At 41.1% G+C, this 13,670-nt stretch overlaps 1 protein-coding gene across 1 annotated transcript in view; it reads right to left on the reverse strand.

Moving 5' to 3' along the window:
- Nucleotides 1–13,550, reverse strand: part of LNX2 (ligand of numb-protein X 2) — a 61,152-nt gene extending 47,602 nt beyond the window's left edge. Inside the window, exon 1 of the mRNA XM_065050747.1 lies at nucleotides 13,321–13,550. The gene's annotated coding sequence lies outside the window, so the exon portion shown is untranslated. The remainder of the gene's footprint in view (nucleotides 1–13,320) is intronic.
- Nucleotides 13,551–13,670: the final 120 nt, after the last annotated feature.

A 13,670-nucleotide genomic window follows, 5' to 3' on the forward strand; every position in this document is an offset into this window, starting at 1 on the left:
TTTTAAAATATTACACAGGGGATGTAAGTAGCTTATTAATTGCACCTTCTAGATTAATTTCTGCTTCTATTGGGTTGTGGCACACTGAAGTAATTTAAATCCAGGGATTTACAGCACTCTGAATTAGTTTAATAATGCTAAAGCTTACTGTGTATATTTAAGTATTTAACTCACAAGCTACCTTTTCACTATTTTATAAAATTACTTTAAAAATAAAATGTATTTCATTACCATTCCTGGTAGAGAACCTTATTTAAATTTTACAAGAATAATGAAAATAAACGTTACCATATCACATTTAAATACAACTTTAAACTTAAAAATATTCACTTAAATCATACTGTTTATCACTACAAAATTGGATTCTTTTAGTGAAGTAATACTACTTTTTTACCTTCCTGCCCTCCCTGCTACCACAAAGAAGGCTTGTTTGATTTTTACCATTGAACAGCCCTTCCATTCACTGATACTTCACCACATAATGTAATTTTGGAAGTGGCAGAGTCTTCCCTTGACTTTGAATTATTGTCACCAAAAATCTGATCCCTACAAAACTTCCTTCGTGTTCTCAAAATCAGGATGAATAGAAAAATAAAGTACAGTCACAAGCGGTTTTTTTAATGTTTCTCTGCACATCAGCAGCTTGACTACCTCGGTACCAATAACTCTGCGCAGGACCTGCTTTCATCCAGCCCAATCAGATTCTTCAACCCAGGCTCAAGCGATATTTGTTATCTTTTAGCAAATACCTGCTACTGACTATTTGGATTTCATTGGTTTTCCCATAAGTTCTGGTTGTCAGAACAGCCTTCAGGTGTCTTTTGCTAGCACTATCTCATTTCATGTTTCACAAGACCAGGAGAACACAGATGCTCAGCTTCCAGGGCTCAGCTGAGGTAACTTCTAGTTCACAAAAACAGCACGTTTTATGCCATCTCCCTATAACTCTACTAGCATGACAGCTAGAGAGTTATTTTTAAAATATCTTATGTATGTCCGTTACCTGTTTCTAATGAAATAAAAAATACAAGAAAATTATTCAAACAAAATGTGCAGACTGCCATAGAATTGATCTGGCAAACAACCTTTTAATTCCTTAACGACACCAAATGTCCTTAAACTCAATTTTCTGAATTGGGAGGAATCTACTATACTGCTCAATTTCCTATAGAAAAAATACATTAGGAATTGAGGACAAATTTAGTACTTTCCATTACAAAGCCTGCCCTCGCTTTGTGGCTTTATAAACTCCAAAATTGTTAAATACATGAAAACCTCTTAAATAAATAAATAAAGTGCTTAGAAAATTTTTCTTCCAGGATTACTTTGCAGTATGACTAAAATGGTACTTCTCCTTTGCTGCAACATTATGTTGTGGTACTAACTCAAAAGTTCAAACCGTTTTCATTTCTTTATTACCCGTAGCAATCTAGGAAATGCTGCCATCAATAGTAAATCTACATGAAGTCGTATTCCTCTGGTGTACTTTGTGCATAGCAATCAGCTCATAATGCAACCTTGTGTTGTTTAAAATTCAGTTTATTCTTCAATTACTCTGCTAGCCAGATTCTAATTTATTATATTTTCTGGTACATTTGATTTTAGATATTATGACATCCTGGCTCATGCCATTAGAGAGGAAACATTAAATGGTGAGGATGCCTAGGGACAGCTGAGAGTAAGATAGCAACGGCCTGGAAAATTAACAGTATCACTGTCTCTGTGCTCAGCTAGACCTCTCCTGCACTTGCACTAAAAAAAATTTGGCCGTATTTCTCCAGTGCAGACCTGATATCCAGGAATAGCCCCAGAGGCACCATAAAACCCCAGCAGGTGGGGCGGGCAGCTGAGGTGGTTGGGGGGGCAGACAGCAGCCCCTGAGCCCACCCTGGCAGCAGAGCTGCAGAAGAAACGAAACACTGGCTGCTCTTCAGAGCCCACGAAAGAAACCAGTGCGGTTCTAAATGACACTGATACTATATAAATTGATTTATTTTTTTTTTAGCCTTGCATTGTCTCAGCCCTAGCTACCATTTCTTTCTCCTGGCACCCAAGGTGAAATGAGAGGCAGCAGCCAGAAGCCTCTCAGAGCATCCTTCTAGAGATGCCCTGCCGAAGGAAGGCTTTGGCCCCCCTCCGGGTTGGTGACTGAGAACATTAACCTTGAGGGCACGCTGCCAGTCCCACCTGCTTACTCAGGCTTTCGCCAGCAAGGGAGGCTCTCAACACACCGATTCGCCCTTCGAAGATGCATCGTCTCTTGCTTACTTTTTATTTCCCCTGCTACGTTTGGCATTTGAACTCCTGCACCCAGAAGATGGAGGGGTTATTCTGATGGGGAAACATCACGCTCCTGAATTCACATCTGACCTTTTTACCTACAACAGACTCTGACAACTTCAAACATGAAAAATCCTCATGTGCCTGCATGGCTTGCTCTATCCCAACAAATTCCACACTGGGTTTTGAAAAAAATTAGTATTTCCCTTCTTTTCTCTGTTCTTCAGAACACATAAACACAGCTTGACAAATAATCTCCAAAAGCAAAGGCTTTGCAGGGAAACCCAAGCAGCTGGACCCACAAGAGGCAGGCAGCGCTGGAAAGAACCTGCAGTGGGGGAAAACCCGGCTGGACCCAAATCCTCACTGATCATTTTGTTCTCCAGCAAAAACAAGCAGAGTACTTTTCCTCTATAAGATAATAAAGTTTTCTCCTGTGTCTAAGCCATCTCGTAGCTCAAGCAGTATTGCCAGCTCCTTCTAAACCTCATAAACAGTAAGGATTTTAGTAATTATATAGTTGCCCCAACTGTTGCTGTCCTTTAAAAATATGTCAAAAATTACATGTAACAATGTTAAAACACGATGATTCAGGTTGAAACTAATTTACAAAATTAGGAAATGCCAATTTTTAGCTATCTCACTGCCTTTCAGTTTTCCCCACCCGTCGGGAGCCTGTGTCGCAACTCCACTGCTGGTTTCTATTCAGAAGCCTTTTACCCCAGCAGTCCAGCCCGCGCGAGGGGCGGCCACAAAAAGGAACAGCATGAGGGATGCACAAGCATATTTCCAACGTTAGGTTGCTTGATTTCACACTTAAAAACCACCACAGAAAGAAAGTTATTGCTGCGTGAGAGATTGGGAGTGCAATTTTCCCTGATGCAGTCAAAGCAAATCGGATCAGGCCACGCTCAGGTGGAATGGAGAACCAGGACAGAGGGGCTCTTCCCTCCTGCTAAGTGCTGTCCCATGTCCCAGCACTGTGAAATAGCTTCTCTCATTTTGCTGTAGAGATACCAGGAGTACATACATATTGACCAAGTTATTTAGAAGCAAATGACAACTTCAGCTCCAACTGTTTTCTCTTCTCAGTCCCATATACTCTTATGTAACTTGTCTACACTTACACTGCAAATCAGCGCACACGCTTCAGTGTCCCCCTGCACCTGGTCTCGTTACCCCATCTTGGAAACGAACCATGAATCGAGACCAGACGCTCCCCTTCACTTCCCAGTGTGCAGAGAGAAATCATCAATAACTGATGTCAGTCGGCTTCATTTGGGGCACTGCCTGGAGCATGCAATGGAGACTTATGGCACACACCAAGAAAAGGAGGATTTGTATATAAAATTATTTGATAATCTGAAAAAATCCCTCAGTAAACAAAGGAAGTTTACAGATAATCGTATTAAAGATTAGAGTTGTTTTAAAACAATGCAGAATGTATTCAAAAACATCTGGGAAGAAAGACGGTAGTATAAAAGCAAAACCTTAGGGAAAACATTTTCCCCCCCTCAAACAGAAAAGAGTAATTCACTTTATTAAATCCTAATCCTCTTCGGTTCTTGTTAAGGCAGAGCATTTTTTTCCAACAAAGAGTTTTATCAATCTATTTAAATACAATTTTATAAATAAATATTTAAATATACTTAAATATAACTTTAATACCTGATTAAACTATTGGTTATTCCACCTTTTTTGATTGCTTCCATTTTATTTCAAATTTGAGAATCAGGCTAATTTTAAGTCAGAAAACTGAATAAGTTTATTATCAAATAAGGACAGAATTTAACCTCTAGACAGCAGAAAACTATATTAGATCATAATAGCAAAAGCAATCTGATGTCAGCTAGAAAATGAAGAAATTTACTCCTCCTATCCTATAAAGGTTAGTATTTTTCCATCACTCGTTCGTTGTTTTCCAGACATTTGTTGTGGTGATTTATGTGAAAATCCCCTCAATAAAACCCATAAATTGTTCATGGCATTTTCTATAATCAATGTTGATAATCAATAGTATTTATACAGATCTTCTATTGAAACAACACATTATTGAAGCTCCTTACTGCTATAACCAGAAGAATAAAGTTACTCCACAACTGAGAAGTAAAAACTACAGAAATTTACAATAATTGAGTTGGTAAAAACATGTTAGACCAGATTTCTATAACATCTTTACCTACTGTATTTCAACTTCATTCTTCTATTAAAAAATACCCAATGTTAGAACTAAATTTGGAAGCAATTTCTAAATTAAGATCTGAAAAGAAATAAAAGAAGGAAAAAATGTTGAAAGAATAACCACAGGGTTTGCTTTTGTCCTTTTTATACAGCTTTATTTATTTATGTGTAGAAATTAATTTTTAATATATACATGCACATATATGTAAAGCAAGTTAACGGACAAGTAGAATGCTAACCAGAAGTTAGTATTCTGGTTACCAGTTTTGTACCAGAAGTAATTCAGACTTAGCAAAGAAATCCCATAAAGGATACCTTGCTATAACCAAATTGTCATAGCTGTAGTGAATTCAGTGACTTCCTGGGAGCGAAAGGACTTTCAGGTCAAAAAAGGACCCCATGGAGCCACCACTGCAGATTCAATTGCACGGTCAAGCTGCAGGGATAGCTAAGTAAGACTCAGCATGTGATAAGCCATCTGAAAAAGAGCATACATGGGACAGCAACTGCTCCTAATGTGTGGGTGCACTGGAGTGAAGTCCCTTCTCTCCCACATTTAAACTTCACCTGCTTAGCAGGTTTCCAGGAATACATGGGCTCACCTATATTGCTTTAGAAGAAATCACCTTCTTTATCCTCAAGGCAGTATCATACCTAAAACAGAAATATTTCCTCTTTGATCTTTTGAGGAAAAACAAAACAAAACCCAAAACCTAAAACAAATCCCACAGCACAATGCTACCATTATTGTGTGAAATAAGTTGTCTTCACTAAACTTGAGACTTAAGTCCAATGACACCTGTTGTGAAATCCATATGTTTCTCAACATTTGGAGGAGGCAACATACCAAGATGCATCCAAAATTTCTGCATCAAGTATGTTCTGCTTCATAACAACATGACACTTAGTTATGAACGTTTCCTGGTTTCAGAGCTTTGCAGACTTGTCAAAATATATAACAACTTGGGAAAGCATTATACTTCTACAGCATTCTGCTACTCATAGAATCAGAGAATCATAGAATCATTTTGGTTGGAAGAGACCCTCAGGATCATCGAGTCCAAGCAAAACCTAACTCTAGCACTAAACCATGTCCATAAGAACTTAATCTAAATGCCTTTTAAATACCTCCAGGGATGATGACTCCACCACTTCCCTGGGTGGCCTGATCCAACGCCTGACAACACTTTCTGTGAAGTGTTTTTTTCCTAATATCCAATCTAAACCTCCTCTGGAGCAATTTGGGGCTATTTCCTCTTGTCCTGTCACTTGTTACTTGGGAGAAGAGACCAACACCCTCCATGCTACAACCTCCTTTCAGGTAGTTGCAGACAGTGATAAGGTCTCCCCTCAGCCTCCTTTTCTCCAGGCTGAACAGCCCCAGTTCCCTCAGCTGCTCCTCATCAGACTTGTGCTCCAGACCCCTCACCAGCTTTGTTGCCCTTCTCTGAACTCTCTCCAGCACCTCAATGTCCTTCTTACGATGAGGGGCCCAAAACTGAACACAAGGTTCAAGGTGGGGTCCCACCAGCGCCAAGTACAGTGGGGTGATCACTTCCCTGGTCCTGCTGGCCACACCATTCCTGATACAAGCCAGGATGCTGTTGGCCATTTTGGCCACCTGGGCACACTGCTGGCTCATATGCAGCCAGCTGTCAATCAACACCCCCAGATCCCTCTCTGCCAGGCATCTTTTCAGCCACTCTTCCCCAAGCCTGTAGCGCTGCCTGGGGTTGTTGTGACCCAAGCGCCGGACCCAGCACTTGCCCTTGTTAAACCTCCTACAACTGGCCTCAGCCCAACAATCCAGCCAGTCCAGATTCCTCTGTATGGCCTTCCTACCCTCCAGCAGATGAACACTCCCACCCAGCTCAGTGTCATCTGCAAACTTACTGAGGCTGCACTCAGGGTCAACGGCACACATCCCTTACTGCAGAAGAAAGAACTTCACAGTTTCATTTCACACTCCAGTAAACCAAAATTCTACATTACCATGCACTTCAGTGTTAATTTTCCCATAGATTCTCTTTTTCTGCTTACATGGCAAGACAGGTCAGGTCAAGTGCACAGACAAGCTGTGCTGCTGATTCTCCTTTTTACCACCACTGAATCGCCTTCACTTTTGCTTCACCGAAAAGTTATTTTCCCTGCAGAAAGCAGGAGAGCTACACTCAATACATAAATCAGCAGCTATCAGTAAAAACAGATTGCAGATTGGGGAAAAAAACCTCCCCACAGCTGAAAACGCAAGTATTATTTATACAGAATCATGCTTAGACTGAAAAAAAAAAATACACCATGACAGGTATATTTGCTGCTGTACATGCAGCAAAGCCTAATTCAGCTCATGTCACTTGCAGCTATAAGCAAACACTATCAGAAGTTATAGAATATGAAAGTATAAGCACTGAACAGACATGCTGAGCCATCCCCTAGATAACAGGAAAGCAGAGTGGTTATTTTGCCAAAGTAGAAAGATACCTTTTTTAACTGGTGATTTGAAAAAGAAACACATTTGGTGGTTGTCACTGAATTCTTATGAAGCTTTGCAATGTGTATGTAAAGATCTAACATAGATACCTTTTTGAGACATTCAGATCAAATGCATGACAGATCTACAAGTACACAAACAAATCTGTATTTTTTTAGCCTACTAAAGCCTGGATGAGATTAGCTTTAGCATTTAAAAGGAACTAAAATAGTTAAGAAGTGAACCTAAATTCTGAAGGCATTCAATACTGAACAAATAGGATTTTATACTCCTTTAGTATAAGGCAGGAAACTCTGATTTCTGCAGCTTCAACCTTCATTAGAAGCAGCAATAACAGCTTAGTAAGGGACTACATGTAAAAACAGCTCAGGAATTGACTTGTACCAATCTTTAATTAATACAAATGCAAGACTATCACAGACAGGGTACTGTTTTACTAATTCACTGGGTAAGCCTTCACTAGTTCCTGTCAGTAACAATAAACAGCTGAGAAAACCACCCTAGAGCAAATGACAGGAAAAAGAGGCTGGACAGAAGGAAATAGCCACCCACCTGCTCCAGAAGAAGCTTGATTGAAAAAGTTTTTTAAAATAAAATTACACCAATTAACAATCAAGACAGCCCCAAGGAGCATGGGGGTTTGGATGATGGCTACAGTGCACACATCTCATACCACAGGTGCAGTTACAGCTGTAGGATCAGAGTAGGGTTTCCAGCAAACTCTTTGAAAACAACCAGAAAGTTTATACAACACATCAGGATCTATGTGGTCTTGTGATGTATCAATCAGCTTTCATGTACAGTTATTTCAGTCAGGTTACAAACAAATTTTGAACAACCTGATTAAAAGAAGAAAATACAACCGGAAAAAAGATGACATAGGGCAGGGAAAAGAATTTAATAAGAAGAGGCAAAAATGCAAGGAAGGGTGGGCTATTGGTAAAGACATGCATTAACTTGGAAGTAATAATAACACATCCTCTGCACGAAGTGGCAACAGCTGTTATTTTCTATCACTTTTAACCTCCAAATGTGTAGAAGTAGTTTCATATAGTCCACATTTAATTTATTGCAGATATTCAGTGCACTATCCATGAGGTATGTAGAGATACTAAGATCTACTGTGTCCTCCTTGAAGTCACTTCTTCTACCTGGGTAGATGTAGGCTGAAGTATGTACGAAAAAACTCTGCAAAACATGTTCCTTGGATGAGAAAGTCACTGTCTCATGCACTGAATAAAACCAGCCATAAGAGAATTTGAATGCACTGTTCCACACAGACCATTACTAATGGTGGTGGAAGAACTAACTGTGTTAAGAGACTTGTGGGGACTGTGGGTTTTCTTGTTGCTTGGTTTTTAATGGTGTAGCAGATAGTGATGTCAATTAGGGGAATTATTTGGATGACATCACTATACTTGCAAAAAAACTCAGTATAGGCTCTATTATACTGCCATAAGAGTACATTGCTGATGCAGCTCATTTCATTTGGGGACTAATACAAGATACACAGACAAAAGCACATTCCTGTTATGACAAAATAAAATGTACCAAGAAGGCTCACTGATACCAGTCAAGCTTTTTTTTTTTTTTTTTAATGAAGACTTTGTTCAGGAACACCAACCAAAACTTGATAGCCAGAACAAGCATGACACGCCTAGATTCTGAAATGTTGCTTTGTGTTCGAAAAAAAAACCCATGGGTTAGTCCTTCCAAAGCAAACACAACATTCCTGTGGCAAAACACAACAGCTTATCCAAGCAGAATAGAGAGCCCACTGAAAACTGCTTTCCATGAACTGGTTTCAGTACACGAGTCAGAGGCATTTTGCCTCCATCTGTTAGCTTTGCTTGAATTTCCATTTGCTTTTGATGTATCAAAAACGTCTGCTGCACCAGCTTTCTTTTTCCTATGTATGAACTCAGAAATGAGGATTAGCACCAATCTGAAGAACAAAGAAAGTCACGCAAAGGTAAGAGCTTAAAATCCTCCATCACTAGTATTCTTTGGTGTTTCAGGGACAAAATTTTGACGATTATACGGCATTAAGAGAGAGCTGTCTGTGGAGGAGGTCTCGGATTCCAACAAAAATTGTATGAAAAAAAGAATAATCTACAACTTCAAGAGTCAATAAAACTGTCAACATACAGGAACACCGACTTGAACCCAATAATGAACTGTACTTATTCCCAGTCGTTTTCTAACCAGTCAGCCCTTGGAGATACACAACACCAGCATCTTGACACCTCCCACAGGCTTCTGCAACCTCTTTGGATATGAGCACGAGAACACTGCAGTGCTATATCCGGGGCTGGCATGGGGAGCACAGCCTGTAACACACCTCAGATCACTCCCACTGGCAAAGAACATACCAATGCAGAAGCAGGTAATTTGTCGCTCATTTTTTCCCCACTGTGCTGTGTAATATTTGACAGCACTACACTACTCCAGGCAACCTGATCCAAAAGTCTCACCTTGCCTTTCTACAGCTACTGGGTTCCACCCTTCACCCAGACACACACAGGTTCTTGCTCAACACACACCACTGTCAGTTATTCTCTATTGTTAGAAACAATATAAATAAGTCATAGTTCCTCCTTCATGATCTAGAACTACTTATTACTACCATTTACAACAATTTAAAACCAGAACAGTTCATATAGTGGGCATGCTCCTTGATCAAATTGCATTTTGCTCTACGAACAAGGGTTCTTCATAAAAACTCTGTACACCCCATCAAACAGTGGTTAAGTGTGACAAATCTCTGCAATGAAATATAAAAACACATTATTATCTGTGGAACGAAGCAAAAACAGCCAGGCAAAATGCAACATTTATCACTCCATCCCAAAGTAAAACAACTCTGCCTGGACAAAAATTAACTTCTATATAGTATTGATCTGACACATTTATAACCTCGCAATTACTTTCTTACCTGATTTGTTCAGTTTTGCTGTGATGACAGCAAAGAAATTCTAGACATTCTTAACAAAATAACACAACTCCAGAGCAACATTACAACTTGCTTACTCAAAACAAAAATGAGGTTGCAAATATTGAGCTACATTACCCCAAGTTTCCACTTTTTAAAATAAAAATAGTTCCTACTAATGAGGTGGAAAAATCACAGAAACGCAAAGCAATTTAAAATCTTGCATGTTCACAAGTTCCCTGATTTTATATCAAACAACTGCATACTTCAGCTTTTGTTTTCACCAGCTAATGCACAGCTCAGTGTGAGTGGCTCAGCAAGAGATTCCCCTCCTCTTCCAGCCCCTGAATACTTGTAAAACTAACATCAGTTGAAACGAGCATTCTACAAGTATGTTGAGGATTGACATATGCAAAATCACCAAAAATACTTTAAAAATGAAAGAGATGCATAGAGCGAGTCAGCTCAGGTACAGCACGGTAACGCAGAGTAGGGCTGAGAGCGTCTCTTTATGTGCCAACCGATAAACCAGCCTGCGGTTCTGAAGCAGAAGTCAGCTACTTACATTATCTCATCCAAAATACAGCACAGTCCATATGAAAACACATGACACATTTATCCCATGAACTTTGTGAACATAAATCCTGACCCTAAAAATATTTACATGCAGGCTTAACATTAAGCCTAAAAACCGGGCATTAATTCCAAAAGAAATACTTGGGTGTTTAAAATTAAACATATGTAAGTGCAAACGTCGACAGAATTGGGGTCATAAAAACCAAAAAGCACACACCACAACATTATTGTTATTTATTGCTCTGTAGGCACCATGACCTAACAATTACATAATATAATACTGATATTTAAAATAATTTTCAACTTTGAAAAGCACTACAATTTCTAAACAACAAACTCCATTGACCTAATAAAGAAATTACACAGCATGCAATTCAATGGGGTCACATTAAAATTGCTTCTGCAAAACAAACTTTCAAATGTCAGAGACAAGCCACTGCTATATCAAATAGGCAACCCGTTTCTTCTGGTGACTTTTATACCAGAGAACATCTTAACACTGAATAAATGCTGTTTTCTTATTAGTTACAGCTCTTAATATCTAATCACTCTTTAGGTAAGCATCATCTTGCTAATTTATGACATTAATTTAAATTAATCCAAGGTCTAGCATACATCACATCCTTACACATTTCACTTTGATATTGTTGGTATCACTTCTTCACAGTTGCTTTGAACTATATGAAGACATTTTTAAGAGCACAGAAAAACAAGATAAAAAAAAAAAGAGGATATTTTGAAGTATTTTCCAGTAAATAGTTTTATCTAGAAGCTAACAAACTTCTGCTGGTTCTTAGCCATACAGGTCCATAAATATTTACCAAGGTTGAGACTGACAGGCTGTTCAGTGCAGGTAAAGCCTTATGAAAAAAACAATGTTTCACTGAGGTCACCAGTGCTTCCACAAGAGCAGACTCCAAACAAACACCAAAGCTTACAATGTCAAAGCCAACATTTTTGTAATTATGCCCAACAGGGGTTAGCAAGCTTATTTTTTAACCGAACCTAACCTGTTTCAAGTGAACAGTACTTTTCCACCCATTCACCAGCTTACATTCCTCTTGCAAAGTTTCATGCCTAAATTGTAGCTTTTTTTTTTTTTTATAATAAAAAATTTGAGTCCTGTGTTAGGAAATCATGATGTGTCTGCAAATCTCAGACCTGAGTCCAAGGCCTTGGGCTCTCTCTTGCTGAAGTCACCAGGCAGAGTTAAGGGTCAGTACAGTTAAAAACTCAGTACTAAAAACTCTCATTTTAAAATTATGCTTGTTTGTTTTTTACAATATCCAGAGATTTTAAAATGTAACATTACGTACTTTTTTATTTAAAAAAAAACACCCAAAACACTAAGTGGGCACAATGGTGTTCTTTGCAGTCTGCTGAATTTGAAGTTAATCATTTTATATAATATTGCGTTCAGGAAAGAGCATTCTTCCCTCAGTAGAGCTGATTTATTATTTTTTTTAAGAGCAAATTATACAGGACGTTATTAAGTCTTATGGTTTTAGCAAGTACACTGACATACCTTGTTTCCATTTGGAGGAAATTTGTTTTATTAAACTCAGGGCAGCATATGGTACTAACATGTTTATTTTCCAAGTGGTAGGGACACTAACCAAAACCATCTGATGTTTCTTCCTAAGCCTCCTTGATCTGCTGCTGGATTGCAGCTTAGAATAAAGCATCGAGAAGCCAAAAGGAATTGGGTAGAGTACTGAAAAAAAAATTCAGTAATTCAAAGTGTTTATTTAATGACAGTCTAGCTGAGAACAGTTTCTCTTTTGAACAGAAGCTCGAATGCATTTATGATTCAAAATTTATTTCCAGACACTATCAAATGTACCCCAAAGCTAATTCCTAACAGACAGCTCTTACTTTGCACACAGAGACAAAAACAAACCCACAACATCATGTAATTAAAAAAGGAATTAAACGAAGCTCAGAAGTGCTTAATAGTGGATTTCTACAGAAGTAAACAATCAGCACTATGCATTGGGACCACAGTAAAAAAAGTCACAAGGGACCGTGAGATTTGTCACTATCACAACTCCAGCAATTGGTTTCTCAATTAGTTGACAGAGTACTAATATTCTCTCAAGAGCAATGCCAATTTTAAAGTATGGCTTGTTAAAGTTTAAAAAACATGAGGTTTTAAGTTTTTAAACCACGTTTTCAATGGTAAGAGCTAACAAATGGTAAAAAAAAAAAAAAGGAGATCCTGGGTCAGCGCACCGAGAACTAGAGTTAGCATTTTGAAATAGCTGCCAACTACAAAAGCTTTAGAGACATTTTACACACAGCTCAGAGTTCCTCTGGCGCAGCTGTAAAACACATAACCTGAAACCAGCTCCTGCAGCAGGGGTTTGCTTGCAGCTGTTCTTCGCCTCCCCCGCACGCAGTAATTTGACTCCTTTTCAGGCAGCAGCTTCTTTAATAAAGCTACAGGAGAGCAGCCTAGGTGTACCGAGGGACTTCAGAACCGGGAGCCGGTGAGGCAGGTTCCCGACACCCGAGCCCACAGCTCAAGCTTCGCCGAGACGCGCGGTGGGTCCCGGCGCAGTCCGCCCGGGCGAGGGCTGGGCCGGGACCGCGCGGCGAGGGACCCGCTCCCCGGCGCACACACATCAGCCCCGGCCCCGCTCTCGGACTTGTTGCCCCTACAGGGCGGCCCAGCCCGGCGTCGGTAGCGGGCCCGGCCCCGCCACACCCGCGGGGAGACCCCGGCGCCGCCGCGGCCCAGGGAATGGTGGGGGAGGAGGTGGGCGTGCGGCTGCCTCGCTGCCCGGCGGCCCTCCCGCCGCCGCCGGCCGAGGGGAGGCAGAGCCGCCCAGCGCCGCGGCGGGGCAGGGAAGTTACTCACCGCCGCCGGCTCCGAGCCGCGCTCTCCTCAGCCGCTGCCGCGCCCCTCAGCCGAGCCGGCTGTGCCCGCCCGCTCCACGGAAGGCAAACTCTGGGCAGCACTTGGCGGAGCGCGTCTCCGCCGGGCCGGGCCGGTGCTCCCGCCTCCGCCCCCCGCCCCAGGCAGCGGCGCCGCCCAAGTGACAGCCGCGCTCCGCCACTCCGGCGGCAGCCCGGGGCGCGGGGCCGAGCGGCGGGGCGCGCCGCAGCCTATCGGAGCGGGCCGGGGCGGGCCGCGCCGGAGCCTCGGGCCGGGGTGTCCCCGCCACTCGCCTGATCGCAGCCCGCCGCGCCGGGGTGCGGGAGGGGCCG

The sequence above is a fragment of the Columba livia genome, chromosome 1 (assembly GCF_036013475.1).
Source record: "Columba livia isolate bColLiv1 breed racing homer chromosome 1, bColLiv1.pat.W.v2, whole genome shotgun sequence".
NCBI classification, from domain to species: Eukaryota; Metazoa; Chordata; class Aves; order Columbiformes; family Columbidae; genus Columba; species Columba livia.